This window comes from Oncorhynchus mykiss, chromosome 6 (assembly GCF_013265735.2).
Source record: "Oncorhynchus mykiss isolate Arlee chromosome 6, USDA_OmykA_1.1, whole genome shotgun sequence".
NCBI classification, from domain to species: domain Eukaryota; kingdom Metazoa; phylum Chordata; class Actinopteri; order Salmoniformes; family Salmonidae; genus Oncorhynchus; species Oncorhynchus mykiss.
In genome coordinates this window covers 97,345,582-97,353,084 of record NC_048570.1, presented here as the reverse complement: position 1 = coordinate 97,353,084, position 7,503 = coordinate 97,345,582, and the positions used below count along the sequence as shown (strand labels likewise).

The following is a 7,503-nucleotide window of genomic DNA, read 5'->3' as shown; positions in this document are numbered from 1 at the left end:
ATTGAATCATGTGCTTTCAGTAAGTGAAGCCTTTGACATAGAGACAGTGGTGTTGACTCTACATATCTCCCTCTATAACCTATTGGTGTTGACTCTACGTATCTCCCTCTATAACCTATTGGTGTTGACTCTACGTATCTCACTCTATAACCTATTGGTGTTGACTCTACGTATCTCCCTCTATAACCTCTTGGTGTTGACTCTACGTATCTCCCTCTATAACCTATTGGTGTTGACTCTACGTATCTCCCTCTATAACCTATTGGTGTTGACTCTACGTATCTCCCTCTATAACCTATTGGTGTTGACTCTACGTATCTCACTCTATAACCTATTGGTGTTGACTCTACATATCTCCCTCTATAACCTATTGGTGTCAGAGTGGTGTTGACTCTACGTATCTCCCTCTATAACCTATTGGTGTCAGAGTGGTGTTGACTCTACATATCTCACTCTATAACCTATTGATGTCAGAGTGGTGTGTGTAGGTGGCAGGGAAGTCCCTCTATAACCTATTGGTGTCAGAGTGGTGTGTATAGGTGGCAGGGAAGTCCCTCTATAACCTATTGATGTCAGAGTGGTGTTGACTCTACATATCTCCCTCTATAACCTATTGGTGTTGACTCTACGTATCTCCCTCTATAACCTATTGGTGTTGACTCTACATATCTCACTCTATAACCTATTGATGTCAGAGTGGTGTTGACTCTACGTATTTCACTCTATAACCTATTGATGTCAGAGTGGTGTTGACTACGTATCTCCCTCTATAACCTATTGGTGTCAGAGTGGTGTTGACTCTAAGTATCTCCCTCTATAACCTATTGGTGTTGACTCTACGTATCTCCCTCTATAACCTATTGGTGTTGACTCTACGTATCTCCCTCTATAACCTATTGATGTCAGAGTGGTTTTGACTCTACATATCTCACTCTATAAACTATTGGTGTTGACTCTACGTATCTCCCTCTATAACCTATTGGTGTTGACTCTACGTATCTCCCTCTATAACCTATTGATGTCAGAGTGGTTTTGACTCTACATATCTCACTCTATAAACTATTGATGTCAGAGTGGTGTTGACTCTAAGTATCTCCCTCTATAACCTATTGGTGTTGACTCTACGTATCTCCCTCTATAACCTATTGGTGTTGACTCTACGTATCTCCCTCTATAACCTATTGGTGTTGACTCTACATATCTCCCTCTATAACCTATTGGTGTTGACTCTACATATCTCCCTCTATAACCTATTGGTGTCAGAGTGGTGTTGAGTCTACGTATCTCCCTCTATAACCTATTGGTGTTGACTCTATGTGACTCACTCTATAACCTATTGATGTCAGAGTGGTGTGTATAGGTGGCAGGGAAGTCCCTCTATAACCTATTGATGTCAGAGTGGTGTGTGTAGGTGGCAGGGAAGTCCCTCTATACCCTATTGATGTCAGAGTGGTGTTGACTCTAGATATCTCACTCTATACCCTATTGATGTCAGAGTGGTGTTGACTCTAGATATCTCACTCTATAACCTATTGATGTCAGAGTGGTGTGTATAGGTGGCAGGTAAGTCCCTCTATAACCTATTGATGTCAGAGTGGTGTGTATAGGTGGCAGGGAAGTCCCTCTATAACCTATTGATGTCAGAGTGGTGTGTGTAGGTGGCAGGGAAGTCCCTCTATACCCTATTGATGTCAGAGTGGTGTTGACTCTACATATCTCCCTCTATAACCTATTGATGTCAGAGTGGTGTGTATAGGTGGCAGGGAAGTCCCTCTATAACCTATTGATGTCAGAGTGGTGTGTGTAGGTGGCAGGGAAGTCCCTCTATACCCTATTGATGTCAGAGTGGTGTTGACTCTACATGTCTCCCTCTATACCCTATTGATGTCAGAGTGGTGTTGACTCTACATATCTCCCTCTATACCCTATTGATGTCAGAGTGGTGTTGACTCTACATATCTCCCTCTATAACCTATTGATGTCAGAGTGGTGTTGACTCTAGATATCTCACTCTATAACCTATTGATGTCAGAGTGGTGTTGAATCTACGTATCTCCCTCTATAACCTATTGATGTCAGAGTGGTGTTGACTCTACGTATCTCCCTCTATAACCTATTGGTGTTGACTCTACGTATCTCCCTCTATACCCTATTGATGTCAGAGTGGTGTTGACTCTACATATCTCCCTCTATAACCTATTGGTGTTGACTCTACGTATCTCCCTCTATAACCTATTGATGTCAGAGTGGTGTTGACTCTGCATATCTCCCTCTATACCCTATTGATGTCAGAGTGGTGTTTACATATCTCCCTCTATAACCTATTGGTGTTGACTCTACATATCTCCCTCTATAACCTATTGATGTCAGAGTGGTGTTGACTCTACGTATCTCCCTCTATAACCTATTGGTGTTGACTCTACGTATCTCCCTCAATAACCTATTGGTGTTGACTCTACGTATCTCCCTCTATAACCTATTGGTGTCAGAGTGGTGTTGACTCTACGTATCTCCCTCTATAACCTATTGATGTTGACTCTACATATCTCCCTCTATAACCTATTGATGTCAGAGTGGTGTTGACTCTACATACAGTGCCTTGCGAAAGTATTCGGCCCCCTTGAACTTTGCGACCTTTTGCCACATTTCAGGCTTCAAACATAAAGATATAAAACTGTATGTTTTTGTGAAGAATCAACAACAAGTGGGACACAATCACGAAGTGGAACGACATTTATTGGATATTTCATACTTTTTTAACAAATCAAAAACTGAAAAATTGGGCGTGCAAAATTACTACTCAATAGCAATTTTTCATTTTTAATGTTGGTGGTCATTTTACAAGCAGAACAGCACAGTCGTAGTTTGAATTCCAAAAGGTCAAAACCATTCGCTTTTTTTGAGCCAAGGGTGTCAAGAAAGCTGTGTTATATTCATTAGGTATGTGTCCTAGCTATAATTCATTAGGTATGTGTCCTAGCTATAATTCATTAGGTATGTGTCCTAGCTATAATTCATTAGGTATGTGTCCTAGCTATAATTCATTAGGTATGTGTCCTAGCTATAATTCATTAGGTATGTGTCCTAGCTATAATTCATTAGGTATGTGTCCTAGCTATGATTCATTAGGTATGTGTCCTAGCTATAATTCATTAGGTATGTGTCCTAGCTATAATTCATTAGGTATGTGTCCTAGCTATAATTCATTAGGTATGTGTCCTAGCTATAATTCATTAGGTATGTGTCCTAGCTATAATTCATTAGGTATGTGTCCTAGCTATAATTCATTAGGTATGTGTCCTAGCTATAATTCATTAGGTATGTGTCCTAGCTATAATTCATTAGGTATGTGTCCTAGCTATAATTCATTAGGTATGTGTCCTAGCTATAATTCATTAGGTATGTGTCCTAGCTATAATTCATTAGGTATATGTCCTAGCTATAATTCATTAGGTATGTGTCCTAGCTATAATTCATTAGGTATGTGTCCTAGCTATAATTCATTAGGTATGTGTCCTGGCTATAATCCATTAGGTATGTGTCCTAGCTATAATTCATTAGGTATGTCCTAGCTATAATTCATTAGGTATGTGTCCTAGCTATAATTCATTAGGTATGTGTCCTAGCTATAATTCATTAGGTATGTGTCCTAGCTATAATTCATTAGGTATGTGTCCTAGCTATAATTCATTAGGTATGTGTCCTAGCTATAATTCATTAGGTATGTGTCCTAGCTATAATTCATTAGGTATGTGTCCTAGCTATAATTCATTAGGTATGTGTCCTAGCTATAATTCATTAGGTATGTGTCCTAGCTATAATTCATTAGGTATATGTCCTAGCTATAATTCATTAGGTATGTGTCCTAGCTATAATTCATTAGGTATATGTCCTAGCTATAATTCAATAGGTATGTGTCCTAGCTATAATTCATTAGGTATGTGTCCTAGCTATAATTCATTAGGTATGTGTCCTAGCTATAATTCATTAGGTATGTGTCCTAGCTATAATTCATTAGGTATGTGTCCTAGCTATAATTCATTAGGTATGTGTCCTAGCTATAATTCATTAGGTATGTGTCCTAGCTATAATTCATTAGGTATGTGTCCTAGCTATAATTCATTAGGTATGTGTCCTAGCTATAATTCATTAGGTATGTGTCCTAGCTATAATTCATTAGGTATGTGTCCTAGCTATAATTCATTAGGTATGTGTCCTAGCTATAATTCATTAGGTATGTGTCCTAGCTATAATTCATTAGGTATATGTCCTAGCTATAATTCATTAGGTATGTGTCCTAGCTATAATTCATTAGGTATGTGTCCTAGCTATAATTCATTAGGTATGTGTCCTGGCTATAATCCATTAGGTATGTGTCCTAGCTATAATTCATTAGGTATGTCCTAGCTATAATTCATTAGGTATGTGTCCTAGCTATAATTCATTAGGTATGTGTCCTAGCTATAATTCATTAGGTATGTGTCCTAGCTATAATTCATTAGGTATGTGTCCTAGCTATAATTCATTAGGTATGTGTCCTAGCTATAATTCATTAGGTATGTGTCCTAGCTATAATTCATTAGGTATGTGTCCTAGCTATAATTCATTAGGTATGTGTCCTAGCTATAATTCATTAGGTATGTGTCCTAGCTATAATTCATTAGGTATGTGTCCTAGCTATAATTCATTAGGTATGTGTCCTAGCTATAATTCATTAGGTATGTGTCCTAGCTATAATTCATTAGGTATGTGTCCTAGCTATAATTCATTAGGTATGTGTCCTAGCTATAATTCATTAGGTATGTGTCCTAGCTATGATTCATTAGGTATGTGTCCTAGCTATAATTCATTAGGTATGTGTCCTAGCTATAATTCATTAGGTATGTGTCCTAGCTATAATTCATTAGGTATATGTCCTAGCTATAATTCATTAGGTATGTGTCCTAGCTATAATTCATTAGGTATGTGTCCTAGCTATAATTCATTAGGTATATGTCCTAGCTATAATTCATTAGGTATGTGTCCTAGCTATAATTCATTAGGTATGTGTCCTAGCTATAATTCATTAGGTATGTGTCCTAGCTATAATTCATTAGGTATGTGTCCTAGCTATAATTCATTAGGTATATGTCCTAGCTATAATTCATTAGGTATGTGTCCTAGCTATAATTCAATAGGTATGTCCTAGCTATAATTCATTAGGTATGTGTCCTAGCTACTATTATTACAATATCAATGTCCATTTTGCATGACAAGGAGTCATCACCCCAAATGTCATAATCGTCACAGCCCTACGACAAAGACCTCTGCACAAGCTAACCTTTGAGTCGCCATCAAGTTCAGTGATAGGCACGGGACTGTCTATCCTAGAGCACAGGGCCAAGGTTTCCTCATATAGAAGCATTAGGATTTAAGTTTCAGTGGCTACAACTCTACAAACCGCTCTCTCCTTTCCTCTCTCTACAGCCAAGGTATTGTTCGTTTAGTTCTTCTCATGTTCTTCAAAGCTAAGACAATGTTATGAGGAGGTCTCCCTCCCCCTCCTCTGATCAAAGCTAAACCAGGACAGTATGACACTGACTGATTAATCCTACCAAGCTAAACACAGTCCACGGGTGATGATGTTAGATCTGATTTGTGGTTGTATTTGCTAGTCTGTGACTGGATTCTTCACACACACACACACGGTAATACCATTATATTGTTTATTGTGACTTGGTAACGTTTTTGTTGTTGTTGTTGTTTTAAAAGAAGTTGTAAAAGAAAAGCACAGAAGGAAATGACTAGTGGAACATTTTAAACTTTCTTTATTTTTTTTTAGCTTTTTAAAAAAAATGTTATACATGAAAGGAAGTTAGTTCACTCGTCATGACAGTGTGTGTTTTTGTCAGAGTTGAATGGTTTTTAGTTGAAGTGTTTTATGGGAAATCAGGCCGTTGTAAATAGATCGATGTCTGTGTAGCACGCTGTTGTCACTGTTATGAACACATCACAGGTTAGATAATGTCTCCACTGTGTCAACATAACTGGACGGACTTTACTGCTTAACGACAGACTGACTTTACTGCTAACGACAGACTGACTTTACTGCTAACAACAGACTGACTTTACTGGTAACAACAGGCTGACTTTACTGCTAACGACAGACTGACTTTACTGCTAACGACAGACTGACTTTACTGCTAACAACAGACTGACTTTACTGCTTAACGACAGACTGACTTTACTGCTAACAACTGACTGACTTTACTGCTAACAACAGACTGACTTTACTGCTAACGACAGACTGACTTTACTGCTAACGAGAGACTGACTTTACTGTTAACAACAGACTGACCTTACTGCTAACAACAGACTGACCTTACTGCTAACAACAGACTGACTTTACTGCTAACAACAGACTGATGTGGTTGGTAGAGATGTTATTTCTGTCTGTATTCTCCATAGCAGGACTCTCCAACCCCTGGTCCTAGGGAGAGATATCCTCGTGTCCAGGAACAGGGTTGGAGAGCCCTGTTCCATACCATGGTCATTGAAGTAGGAGGAACTGTTTGGTGGTGTTTTTTTTTGGCAATTTGATGTTTTAAAAAAAAGAAGAATATTTTTGAGGATATGTTTAACAGTGAGGGCATCAGAGGAGGAGACAGGGAAGTGGGAGAAACATCTGGAAGGGATGACACAGGGACTGAACTCACTGGTGGGGGGGTAACATGTCATGGGAGTGTTTCCTCTGGTGGGGGTAACATGTCATGGGAGTGTTTCCTCTGGTGGGGGTAACATGTCATGGGAGTGTTTCCTCTGGTGGGGAGGTAACATGTCATGGGAGTGTTTCCTCTGGTGGGGGGTAATATATAACATGTCATGGGAGTGTTACCTATGGTGGGGGGGGGGGGTAACATGTCATGGGAGTGTTTCCTCTGGTGGGGGGTAATATATAACATGTCATGGGAGTGTTACCTATGGTGGGGGGGGGGGGGGGGGTAACATGTCATGGGAGTGTTTCCTCTGGTGGGGGGGTGACATGTCATGGGAGTGTTACCTCTGGTGGGGGGTAACATGTCATGGGAGTGTTACCTCTGGTGGGGGGGTAACATGTCATGGGAGTGTTTCCTCTGGTGGGGGGGTAACATGTCATGGGAGTGTTTCCTCTGGTGGGGGTAACATGTCATGGGAGTGTTACCTCTGGTGGGGGGTAACATGTCATGGGAGTGTTACCTCTGGTGGGGGTAACATGTCATGGGAGTGTTTCCTCTGGTGGGGGGGTAACATGTCATGGGAGTGTTTCCTCTGGTGGGGGTAACATGTCATGGGAGTGTTTCCTCTGGTGGGGGGGGGGGGGGGTAACATGTCATGGGAGTGTTACCTCTGGTGGGGGTAATATGTCATGGGAGTATTTCCTCTGGTGGGGGGGGTAACATGTCATGGGAGTGTTACCTCTGGTGGGGGGGTAACATGTAACATGTCATGGGAGTGTTACCTCTGGTGGGGGGTAACATGTCATGG

The 7,503-nt window shown here is 40.2% G+C and overlaps 1 protein-coding gene and 1 long non-coding RNA gene across 3 annotated transcripts in view; one reads left to right on the top strand and one right to left on the bottom strand.

Annotated features, from left to right (window-relative positions):
* Positions 1–224: 224 nt before the first annotated feature.
* On the bottom strand, positions 225–2,580 carry LOC118965002. Of its 2 annotated transcripts, none has more exons than XR_005052365.1 (3): positions 2,560–2,580; positions 2,441–2,523; positions 225–461 (listed from the first exon to the last, which is right to left on the bottom strand). It is a non-coding gene; the product is annotated as an uncharacterized LOC118965002 (long non-coding RNA). The 2 variants fall into 2 exon arrangements; XR_005052366.1 differs by lacking the exons at positions 2,441–2,523; positions 2,560–2,580 and adding an exon at positions 858–999 and having other exon boundaries at positions 225–331; positions 368–461.
* Positions 2,581–5,332: 2,752 nt separating this feature from the next.
* Positions 5,333–7,503, top strand: part of LOC110511555 (multidrug resistance-associated protein 9) — a 122,754-nt gene continuing 120,583 nt past the window's right edge. The window contains exon 1 of the mRNA XM_036981679.1: positions 5,333–5,471. The gene's annotated coding sequence lies outside the window, so the exon portion shown is untranslated. The remainder of the gene's footprint in view (positions 5,472–7,503) is intronic.